Source organism: Marmota monax, unplaced genomic scaffold (assembly GCF_021218885.2).
Source record: "Marmota monax isolate L192 unplaced genomic scaffold, Marmota_monax_Labrador192_F-V1.1 WCK01_AAM20220418_F8-fsc00006, whole genome shotgun sequence".
Classification (NCBI taxonomy): Eukaryota; Metazoa; Chordata; class Mammalia; order Rodentia; family Sciuridae; genus Marmota; species Marmota monax.
Window position 1 is genome coordinate 2,147,184 of NW_026693712.1, and position 12,729 is coordinate 2,159,912.

General features: G+C 38.6%; 1 long non-coding RNA gene across 1 annotated transcript; it reads right to left on the reverse strand.

The window, feature by feature from the left end:
- Positions 1 to 5,090: 5,090 nt before the first annotated feature.
- LOC131424764 (uncharacterized) lies at positions 5,091 to 10,583 on the reverse strand. Its single transcript, XR_009228282.1, has 2 exons — positions 10,068 to 10,583; positions 5,091 to 5,905 (listed from the first exon to the last, which is right to left on the reverse strand). It is a non-coding gene; the product is annotated as an uncharacterized LOC131424764 (long non-coding RNA).
- Positions 10,584 to 12,729: the final 2,146 nt, after the last annotated feature.

Consider the following 12,729-nt stretch of genomic DNA (forward strand, 5'->3'; position numbering starts at 1 on the left):
TTGCTTTTTTTTTTTTTTTTACTAGTATTAAGTGACTTTCTTTGTCCCTTCTGATTAATTGTGGCTTGAAGTCTGCTTTGGTGGATATGAGACTAACTTCTCCTGCTTGTTTTGGGATTCCATCTGCATGGTATAATCATTTTTATCCTTTAACTTTCAGCCTGTGACTATATTTGCCTGTAAAGCAAGTCTTTTTCAAATAATATATAATTCTTGTTTTTTAGTCTAGTCTATGCCTGTATCTTTAAATTGAAGAGGTGAGAACATTTTCAGTATCATTGTAGAGATATGTTTTTTAATTCTTCTCATTTTGATCTATTTCTAATGTTTAATTTGATTCTGTTTCTCATTTGCTTGGCTACTCTTCAAATGAGACTTGTTCATTTGTAAGCTCTGGGGGTTTTTTGTTTTGTTTTGTTGTAGTTTGTTTTCATTCTGTATGAAGTACTTCTTTAAGTATTTTCTATAGTATTGGCTTAATGGTCATGAAGTCTTTTAGTATGTGCTATTCTTGGAATGTTTTTATTTTCTCTTTGATTTTGAAGGATAGCTTTGGTGGATATAGCAATATTGGTTGACATTTATTTTCTTTCCAGGCTTGGAACACATTTTTCCCAGCCCTCTTGGATTTCAGTTTGTACTAAGAAATCAGAAGTGATTTCTGATTGGCTTCTCTCTAAATGTAACCAGACATTTCCCTCTTAAGGATTTTAAACTTCTTTCCATGTTCTATACATTAGGTATTTTAATTATTGTATGTCACAGAGAGGTTCTTTTTTGATCTCGTCTACTTGGGATTTTAAATGCATCTTGTATCTGAATGTCTGTCTCATTCTGAAGATTTGGAAATTTTTCTGTTATTATTTCCCTGAAGTCATTATCCATTCCATTATTCTGCCTCTCACAATCCTCTTCAGCTACAATGGTTCTTAAATTTGGTCTTTTACTGTTTCCCAAGAGTTCTTGTATATTCTGGTCATGATTACTTACTTTTTTTGAAATATTGTTTAAATATTCAAGAACAGTCACTTGTCTTCCAGCTCTGAGATTCTGTCTTTAGCATGGTTTACTTTACTAGAAAGCTTTTCAACTGAAAATTTTTTTGGTTTATTGTGTCTTTCATTTCCAAGATTCTGTTTGGTTCTTTTTTAATCTCTCTCTCTTCAATGTATTTCTCATTCAATCCTATCGTGACTTTCTTAATTCATTCAGCTATTTTCTGTGTTCTCTTAGAATTCATTGATCATTTTTATAATCCTTATTTTGAATGCTCCATCTGATATTTCATCCACTTCTATATCTTTGGAGTCAGTTGTTTGGTGAATTATGAACTTTCAGAAGCATTGTGTCATCTTGCTTTTGTATTATTCTTATATTTCTGTGTTTGGTTTTAGGCATCTGTTGAGATGGATTTCTCTTCCACTTTAATGTTTTGGCCCTTTTATAGCACAGCCTTCTCTTACCAAAGTATCCTATGTTGATCTAGATTTAGATTTCAACATTCTTATGGTATTCACACACTTTGTATTAATCTCTGGGTTTGGTGTAAGAGCAGATGTCTATGAATGGGACCTGAAGGAACCACTTAGAGGTTGGAGTTTTTATCTCTTTAATTCTTTCCATTAAAGTATAGCTAAAGTTTGGGTGTGGTTAATTTGTTTGTGGAGCAAGGTACACTGTCTTTTGGCTGAGGTTAGTTCAGCAATACAGTTTCTATCCCATGAACTTGTAGTGTCCCTTTAAGTTCCCAGCACCTTGAGAAAAAGGGGGAAACAAGCACTAGTAACAGTCAGAGCAAACAACGTAGAGCATTAAAATAAATGCCTGGTGCCTACTATGTCATCTACACCATTAATTCGTAACAAAAACAAGAATGGTGGGGTCAACCAATTGTCAATACACACACTCACACACAAAAAAAAAAAAAGAAAAAGAAAAAAAAATAATTGTGAAGTAGATCTGGTGTCAACTATGTCATCCACAGTACTAATCACTGCAACAACATGAATGGTGGTATCAGGAATTGTATAAGCCAAATAATTCTTTAAAATGATACAAACACAGTTCATTAGGAAAAAAGAAAATGTGATAGTGAGATAGAAGAAAGTTTAAAATGTTCAAAATGTGGACTGACAGAATGCAGAAGAGACCTAGCAAGTGATGTTTTTAAAGAAGGAAATGGGGAGAAAAAATAGAAAAACCAAAGTCAAGGGAAGGAAAGAGAGAACAAGAAAATTTGGCTGTTAGCAGAAGAAAAAGAGAAACATGAGAAACAAAAAGACAAAAACAAAACAACATAAAAAACAAACAAATCAAAAACCTACCCCTCACTAGTTAAAACAAGGAAAAATAACTATCATAAAAAATGAGGGAAAAAAAGAAAGAAATATATATATGTATATATTTCCATGAAACAATCAGCACAGCAAGAGCACCAGAGAGAGAGAGAGAGAGAGAGAGAGAGAGAGAGAGAGAGAGAGAGAGAGACAGAGAGAGGGAGAGAGAGAGAAAAGATTTTTAATAAAAAATAAAATAGTTGTCTCCACTGAGGTGGTCAACAGCTGACAAGGATGGATGGTCCTGCCTATGCCAAGCTGTTCTTCTTTCCATTTCATCTTGGACTGTTTACAGAGCGGGCAAAGGGAGGATGTAGGGAGTGAGGAAGAGAGAGAAAAGTAAGCAAGGGCCAGGGGTTTGTTAAATGCTTCCTCTTTTTCCATTGCTCAGCAAAATCCCCATTGGATCCTCCTAAAACTGAGGCTGGTTGAAATAACTCTCCGCCTTGTTTCTCATACAAGGCAGGATAGAGTGGGAAGTACTGTCCATTGGAGTTTTGTCTGGACAGACCAGATTGATTCATTCTGGTGGGGCTGCTGTGGAGTTCTATGAGGGAATTTTCAGTAGCTGGGACTTAAGTCTAATCAGATCTTAGGGGCTTTGTTGGGTGATATCTGCTCTGTAGAGATTAGATCAATATAGCCCTAGAGCCAGGAAGATGCAAATCCTTGCTGGGATTCTGGATTTCAAGAGCCTCACAAGAATTCTACTGTATGGGGCAGGAGAAACAACTGTCCACAAGCTCTGCTGCCCATGAATGCAGTCTCCCAAGGCTTAATCCCTAAGTATATTTACCCTTGCCTGTTCAGTTTCCTAACCCTTTTCAGCTGGTTACATGAGCTGCCAGACTCCAAGAAAAAGTGAGTGAGTTGTACTCCCCGCCATTTTTCAGACTTGAATCCCACTGGGCACAATCTTTTTCTCTTTTACTCGAATTCTACTGGGTACACCTTGTGCCATATAGTAAGTAAATGCTTCTCAGGACAGTGTAGAATGTTCGCTATGATCTCCTGGACTGCAGTGTGGCCACCTCAAAATGGTTCCACTTCAGCTCTTCACTTGCCTATTGACAAGCACAGAGCACTTTTGAAACACCAGTTTGGTATGCAGCCTCTAGATCAGCTAAGTTCAGACTGCTTTTTTGATCTACAGGTATTTCTGTGCCAGATTTATCCATTGTGCTTCTCTCTCTGCTATACCTCCCCTCTGTGATGAACCAGAACTGCTGCTGCTGCTGCTGTCACAACCAGCTTGGTTTCAGTGTACTCTTTCTTGTTCTTTGTTCAATGCACCTGTATTTCTGAGTCTCTGAGAGACTCTGTCCAATATTGAATTTTATTGAATTCCCTCTTTCACCCCTCTCACTGAGAAGCAGTACGCCCACTACTTGAATCCTGAGCCACAGAGAAACGGGAAATGTAGCCTTTCTCTAATCCTCCATCTTGAATCTTCTCTCCAGGATTCTAAATTAGATGAAATATTAACATTCATTAAAATATTCTTCATATTTTCAACTTCCTCCCTATAGTTGCTTAAATAAGCATATATTCACTTCTAAATAGATTTGAAAAAGTGTATTATAATACAAAACAAAGGATCCCATTTTCTTTAGAATTTTTTTTCTTTTTAGCATTATCCAAGTCATACAAGTAAGTCTTGGCAAAGAATGATTTGAAATTTTATGGAAGTTTTGGTCATGATCTATGTCATATTTTAGAATCATTTGTTTTCAATTTGGTATATCTATATCTACCTATGAACTCTGTAGAAAACCTTATCACAGAGCTGAAAGTGACCAACACATTATCTATTTAGTATTTGTCTTGGACATTGTACTAGGCACAGTTATATAAATAATTAGGTAGTTGAAATTTCAACACAAATTTGTGAACATTACCCTGACGTTGACCAAATAAATATTTAAGTTTCTAAAAGATCAAGGTACCATCTTTTAAGATGTACCTTACAGTTGAAAATCTGATGCAAGTTAAAAAAATATTTCCCATGTGCTTTAGATTTTTTTAGATTTCAGTTGCAATCTTATAAAATTTTATGGGACAGCTAAAAGTGACTAACTCAGTTTAAGTATTCAACATACACTTCAACTTACAAAACATAGGCATAGTTACATACAGAGTTACATACATAGTTATGAAATATCCACAGATCCCAAACCCGGAATGAACCACACGAGACACTGGCTGCAAAGAGCAGGAGGCGTTTATTCTCACACAGGCGCCTGCGGGTGCACAGCAAAACCTCAGCCGGAGCTTCGGTGAACTGGCACACCGGGCTTTGGGGTATAGATCTTTTATAGGGAACAGGTGGGTTAGGTCTTAGCTTAGCACAGCAACAGCCTTCCTATTGGTCCCTCTGAATTCAGCAGTTGAGTCACCTAGGGGGGTAAACTTGTTTTCTCACTTTAGTTCTCAGAAAAACCATAAAATTGCATCCTGTCCTTTTAGTTCCTGTTTTTACCCCGTTTGCTCAAGTTTGGCCCTTCCGGGGTTATCTATATGGAACATCTTGCAGCTTCAGGGCACAGGGGTTAGTTTTCCTAATGTTGGGCCTGGGGCCTTGGGGTCCTTCATTCCCCCCTTTTTTTATATCATGGATATAATCTTATATCCATTGACCCATCTGCTCGGATTCCAGCATTATTTCAGCTGACGGCTCAGCATACTGGTTGGGGGTTGGTATTTACTATTAATCTAATTTTGAATAGGACCCCAGGGTCATAGGCAGTTTTATGATATACTCTCAGGCCCCATTGTTTTTTTTTTTTTTTTATCCAATCTTTTGATGCTTTGCCTGCCTGAGTAAAGGTAATGTTTAAGGGGTTGCAGGCAAATGCGGTACATGGCCCTGCCCCGTACCATTTCAGGCTCCTGCAAGAGTCGGCAGAAAGTGGGGGATCCTGTTTTGTTTTTTTTTTTTTTTATTTGAATTAAATCCTAAGATGAGCTTGGCTTCTACTATGCATCCCCCGTAGTTTTATATCCCCAAGACTTACAATAGTAACTTTCATGTTGCCCACATTTTTGTGCCTGCGACTTAGTTTTCAGGCCCTAGGGTAGGCCATCAAGCCCAAAGGGGGTATTTTGCGGATTTTTTTTTTTTTTAATTATATTTCTTGTCCCCGATAATACTTGTCATGTCTGGCTCACAGATTGGTTGGGGTTAACTGATATGGGGAAGACACAGCACAAAGCAAGAAAAATTAACAGCGAGTGAGTCTTATCTTTAGCGGATTTTGGGTACGTTGCAACTTCCATTCTGGATCCGGAGAGGTGTCTGCGGACTCCTGTGGATGTGCAGTCTTCACGTGGGAAGCATGGATCTAAGCAGCGATGCCGTCCACTTTGAGTGCAGTAGGAGTGGTCAGCAGGATAGTGTAGGGTCCTTTCCACCGCGGTTCGAGGTTCCTGCTCTGGTGCCTGCGTACCCAGACGGTATCTCCGACCTTGAAGGGATGTGGCAGCAAGGGGGTTTTAAGTTCCTCTTTGTATGCTGCGGCTAGAGGCTTCCAGACCTCGTTCTGGACCAATTGCAAAGCATGCAAATGAGTCTGCATAGATGGGGTGAGGGAGGCATAGGTTTTAGTTTTATAAAAGTTAATAGCGGGAGGTGGGGCACCGTACAGGATTTTAAATGGGGTTAGTCCATGTGGGCCTGGGGTGTTTTGGGCCCCATACAAGGCTAAAGGTAGGAGTTGTACCCAGTCTCTAGTGCCAGTTTCAAGTGTCAATTTAGTTAAAGTCTCCTTAATGGTTCTATTTATCTTTTTTACCTGTCCTGAACTTTGGGGTCTATAACCATAATGTAATTTTTAATTAATCTCCAATGTATTGGCTACCGCCTGACTTACCTGGGAGACGAAGGCAGGCCCATTAAATGTTTCCTTTTTGGTCCTCATTATCAGGATCAAAGGGAGTAAACCTCCGATAAGCCTCTTTTAATTTTTCTAAGAAGGCTGTCGGAGTTTCCTCTGACCCCTGGATAGTCTGTCTTACCTGAGCCAAATTGGTGGGCCGTCGCCCTGCTCCATGGAGACCCCCCTGCTCCATGGAGACCCGCTATGAGTAACTGGCGATAGAGATGTAGGTGGTTCTCACCTGCTTCAGTCGCATAGTCCCAGTTTGGCCGGGTTAAAGGAAAAGCTTCGTTAATCAAATTTGTGAGTTGGGTGGGGCGCCCGTCGTCCCCTGGCACATTTTTGCGAGCTTCCAAAAGAGCCTTTTGTTTTTCCTCTGTGTCTAATAGAGAAATCTTTAATTCTGCTACTTAGGGCTGGATAACCATATTAGCAAACATCAAGTCTACCTGTGTTGTCTAGAAATAAAAGCCTTAGACTAAAACTATTCTAGTAGTTTCTTTGACAGTTATCAGGCATTTCTGTCTAAGAATCTCTCTTGTAGCCTCCAGTCTATTTATTTATGGAAGTTACATTTAATTATTATTATCATTTAAGATGTCCAGGAACAGCTGTGCTTTGGCTTTGACTGTCTTTGCTAAGTGTTTAAGATGAAGCAAGTCAAACTGACTTTTGTTTCTACCTATTGTTTACAGTCAGCTGAGTTATCCTGGGAGTCCTCGGGAACTTCATAGCAGCTTTTCAGTTCTGCTAGTGCCATTTGCGCTAGGATGGGTCCAGGCCTTGTTTGACCATATGGCTTCCCTCAGAAGCATCAGGGATGTCTCCCTTTTTTAATGACCCTCCTCTTTACAGCAAATGCACCATTTGGCTTTCTGTCCTCCACTGGTCTCATTAATCTCCCTGCTCAGGAGGTTATGTGGCCTAGAGTTGCTGAGCCCTTTGGAGAAGTCCCCTATTCCCTGATTCAGACTGACTCAGAGGGCAAGAGCCAAATATTGGTTTTCTTGGCCCTTTTAATTTAACTAATTTTAAAAACTTGATCTTAAACATCCAGCAAATAAGTTAACAGCCTTATATTAAGAGCACTGGGCTTTAATGTCTATCTCTCTATCCTGTAGGTGATAACTCTTTATCTTATGTTGACCCAGGTTGTGTTCTTAAAGCAATACCTCTTTAGAATATTAATAGGCAATCCTTAAACCATCTATAAGCAAACTACAAAACAAAACTAACTAGGGTAAAAACATATTTAGCTTATATAATAGCTACCTTGAATTCTGGCAGGGTTATACATCATAATTTCCTGTTTGAGATCCTAGTAATCTTGGCAAAAACCTACTTTTGGACACAACTTTAACTGTACTGAAATCTGGCTTACTTTTTTTCATAGCCATTTTCACATGTAGTGAGATGGGACAGAGCCTTATCTCAAGTAAGGCAGGGCTCTTTATAAATTTTAAGTACTATAGTTCTGAAGCTGATCATTTTATAAAGTTTACATAAATTGTTGTTCAAGTTTACATGAACATTAGCTAACACAACATAATATCACACCTAAAATATGAATTAAAGGCTGAAAGCTTTTAACCTCTTGTAGAAAAGTAGTAATGTACTTTTGTGTTTTGCAATAAAACCTTCACACAGATTAGGCTCTTATTAACTTAAAAATACATAAATTGTATCTTAGAGTAGAAAGTAACATGGAACTGTACATATCTTATTGATAACAAGTTCAGTTATAGAACACAAATGATATAATTGAATTTCTAACATTTTTTTTTAAGCCTAAAATTACCATACAACTTTAGAACACCAGCTTGATATAATGTTCTTTTGAAGCTTTTACCTTACAGACTTGTATACCTGGAAGATATGAACACATTAATAACACCATAATTACATAAACCTCCTTTTGTTCACATTTTGAAACAATACTTGTAAACTTTTAAATTTAAGCAGAGTTAACATTTTATTAGGGCCTTTTTGAACACCTAGAGAAACTTATAAGCTTAATTTTGAGGACATCTTTACTTTTATCTGTTTACCCAATCTAAATTGAACCGTTTGAATCACGTGAATTAAAGATATTTGGATCTATTTTTAATTTTTTTTTTTCAGGCTACCCAGTTCAAAATTGAAACTTTTAAAATTTTTTATCCCAAGTATTTAAGTTTTCTAGCATGAACTATCTGAAATCAAACTAAACAATTGCTTAAACCCAACTTTTAACTGCAAGATAGTGCAATGTTTTAGAAACCCATTCAGATACCAGATTGTTACAATAAAAATTATTATTATTTATTTTTTAGACACATATTTAACCTAGATTATCCCTAAGAAACAATTAGACAACCAGATAAGAAAATATCTCTCCAGGTTTTGAACTTTCATTTAATTATGACTCCCATCAGTGGCACCATAGATTTTCCTATGAGTGGACCAGATGTTTTCACGTAGGGGCAACTATAGGTGTAAAATCAAGGGTCTCAGTGTGACTGGCTTTACTGCATTCAGTGTCCCTTCTTTTTAAGTAAACAGAGGTTAAGTAAACAGATCCTTAAGATGTAGATAAGGACCCAGGGAACTCCCCAGAGCTAAATGGCTCTGGCAGCTGCTGGGAGTCCCTTAATCCTATCTTTCACCCACAGGATCAGTTCCTCTAGTTTAGGTATTTTTTTTTTTTTAACTTGTTAGTAGCCAGCTCCCAAAAAGTCCATCCTCTGCTTGCAGTTGTTTCGAGTGCTAGGCTTCCCCAAGAAAGCAGAGTGGGAACTCCTTAAAAGTCCCCTTGAGAGTGTCAAAATTTGTGACTGAAAATTTGGTTCCCATCTCTAAAGCCAATTAACATTAATTTAATAATGAGGACAGGGCTTTGAGAAAAGTCAAAGCGAGATGTCAAAGTTGTTGATGCCCCAGCAGGCATCTCTATTTGCACTCAAGCCGGTTATGGGGGGGGAAGAAAACATTGCTTCCCTAGTCTCAGTATTCAGCCTTAGATAGAATTTATCATCCGCCTTGGGCTGCATTTCCAAGCAGCCCGACTCCAGGAAGACCCGTTCGCTTCCTGGGGTGGAGGGGCCGGGAGGAACAGGGACGGGACAGATCCGCCATACCGCCGGGTGGAATCCTCCCGGCGGACTGCGTGGATCCCACCCATGCAGGAGGGGATTCGCAGAGGTCCTGAAAGGTTAAAAGCCATGATCTGGATGGCCATGCGGCCCCGGCTGAAAGACAATCTCTGACTTTGCAAATTAGAGAGAGAGATGGAGGGACTCTCCTGGGGGCCATTTAACTTCGAGGGTGGGCCAATATTGGCCACTCCGTGGTACAGAGTGTTACCCATTTTTTCTTTTTGACTGCCACGGACAGGTTGTCTGCCCGATCTTGAACGTCTTGCCAATGATCTAGAGTTAGGCTCAAAGGGGTTGTTAGTGATTGTCCCATGTTATTCTCAGAGAGGAAATAGAGAGACAGACACAATGACACAAAAACGAAACCAAACAGTGAGATCGCTGCGCGGCTTCGGTGGAAACCGAACAAATCAGATGGCCTGGGAGAAGTTTGTACTTCTTTGTCGCCTACAAAAATGGTATAACCCTCGGAAACACCGGGGGCCCCAAAGAAATGGACCCTTCTGATCCCTGGGACGTCTCCCAGGGTGGCAGGGGAGAAGTCCGAGTTCGTCAACTCCTTCTCAAGCTGCCTCAGAATACTAAATGACAGAACTGCCTCAGAATACTCAGAATACTAAATGACTATGCCTAGGATCATATAGTCTTACAGACGCTGCGCGGAACAAAGAACAGATAACCAACAGGACAACAAGACAGTCAGTTTGAGCTGGCCAGCTTACCTCCCAGTGATGTCGGGTGTCCTCCGGATAGGGACCGGGATCGGAACCGGAACCGGGATCTTGGATCTCGGTGGAACCTCCACAATGAAATATCCACAGATCCCAAACCCGGAATGAACCACACGAGACACTGGCTGCAAAGAGCAGGAGGCGTTTATTCTCACACAGGCGCCTGCGGGTGCACAGCAAAACCTCAGCCGGAGCTTCGGTGAACTGGCACACCGGGCTTTGGGGTATAGATCTTTTATAGGGAACAGGTGGGTTAGGTCTTAGCTTAGCACAGCAACAGCCTTCCTATTGGTCCCTCTGAATTCAGCAGTTGAGTCACCTAGGGGGGTAAACTTGTTTTCTCACTTTAGTTCTCAGAAAAACCATAAAATTGCATCCTGTCCTTTTAGTTCCTGTTTTTACCCCGTTTGCTCAAGTTTGGCCCTTCCGGGGTTATCTATATGGAACATCTTGCAGCTTCAGGGCACAGGGGTTAGTTTTCCTAATGTTGGGCCTGGGGCCTTGGGGTCCTTCAGTTACATATGTAGTTCTTTCTTAGTCCTCACCAGTATTCCCCCAACATTAATATTGTTAGTATTAATATTCATCCGTACCTAATAATAGCATCAAAGATATTGGGTATCTTATATCTGAGGGTGTCATATACATCAATCCATCTCTTTGCTTATAAGGTCAAGTAGTCAGACTTGATACTTTCTCCTGCAGTGTATCTTATACTTTTTCCCTCTGTGTCTAATAAGCTGAACTGACTGCAAATTTCCCCTTACATAAACTAGCAAATACTTATCTAAAATAACCAAAATCCAAATAACTTGTAGGAGAAAACTTAATAAAGAATAGCTTATTATTTTAAGGACATCCCTCAGAGCTATAGTGATAAATTAAATTATATTACATTTCTCAATAAAGAAACTATGTTCTCCAAAGCACATAAAATTGGTTCCAAAATTAAAAATTCAGAAGTTAGACTTAAATGAATGTCATCAATTAATTTTTATAAAAGAACTGGAACCATTTTGAAAAAGTTCAATTGTCTTCTAAATGAAAATTAGATAAATAACTTCATATTATTAAGAAAAATTATTATGATTTGCAAGATAGACCTAGAAGGCTTTTTAGCCTTCAGTTAAAAAATATCAGTCCTCCAGTGTAGCCCTCAGATCTTTGACCCACAAATGAGTAGAATTCAGAGGAATTTATCTCGGAAAGCAAGATTACTAGTTAATGACAATGCCTGTTTTTATTTCTGCCTCTGCTCTCTTCAGCAATAATGAGGGTTTTTTTAAATACTCTATCATAGAACAAATAAATACTTAAGTTTTTAAAAGCTCGAAGTACCATCTTGTAAGTTGGACCCTACAGTTGAGAATCTGATACACTGTTAAAGCAGTATATTCTCCACGTGCTTTAGACTGTCCTGGATTTCAGCTGCAGTCTTGCAGCCCCTTGAAAGGTTTCTGCCTCTTCACTTCTTTAGAAAGTGAATAGAGAATAAAAAGAGTTGCTCTGTTCATTACTATGTTTTTGGCACAGGAATCAGTAAAAATGCTGTACCAGTGCTTGATAGTGATAATCTGACCAGTGATACAAAAAGACATAAAATCTTAGTCCTACAATTTTTTGCATTTTCATTTTTACTGTTTTTCTTTGAGGTGCCTATAAGAAAGAAAACAAGAAAGTATTTCTATATCCCTAGCCATCCTGTTTAGTCACCCTGTTTGAATCAATGTGAAGAACTAAAAACACCAAGGAGTTCTGCAGAGAATTTTACAACACAGCTTAAAATAACCAACTCATTCATGGCCATCTTCTCAATGGTGCAAATGGCCTTAATCCCAAATATCATAATCTAGCTGAAACAAGATGAAATGGACCATTTTCTGTGCAGTATCATTATAAAAAAAATAAGAGCATTTGCTGAAATGTGATATCTGTAATAACAAGCCACAGGGAGAGAGAAAGAAAAGCAAAACATCCTTGAACAGTGATGGTCTACTATTACACTTAGCTTACCACACAAATTGGTCCCAGCAGTTTTCTCTTTAATTCAGGATTTATGGAAACATCTGAGATTATAAAATTAACCGAACAAAAACAGATGCTGTAATTGTAAGGGGCCCAATTCTTGGATGAATACCAGAGCTAAACATTAGTATATGGAGTGAAAACATTTTAACTTAAGTTCTTATATATCAGTTTACAAGCTGATGTAAATATTCCACATGAAAATAACTATCTAAACAGCTTGGAGAAATGAAATTATGTTCACATAAGTGGCTCATTTTTCTCCCTTTCAGAAGGGAAGACAAGGGCTATTAAAATGATAATTTCTTCAAGTTTCTTAATTAATAATATAAAATCTCCCACCTATATTTACAATTCCTTAGGAAGAAGGGGAAGAGGCATGTCTTAGATATAACTCCCAAATTGTGCTTTTATGTGGCTCTAGGGTGATACATAAAAACTCCATTGTCATCTAGTTTGCATATTTATTGTGGAAGACCAATTTTGAGCAGCACTTAACATTTAGTCTGAGGGATCTCCAACTGGAAGAAAAAAAGGAGTCTTGACCTTTGAAGAGTAACTATTTAAAGGTAGAAAAAGAAATATATACTTCTAGACTAGCCTGCACCTAGATATTTTTAAAAGCCCT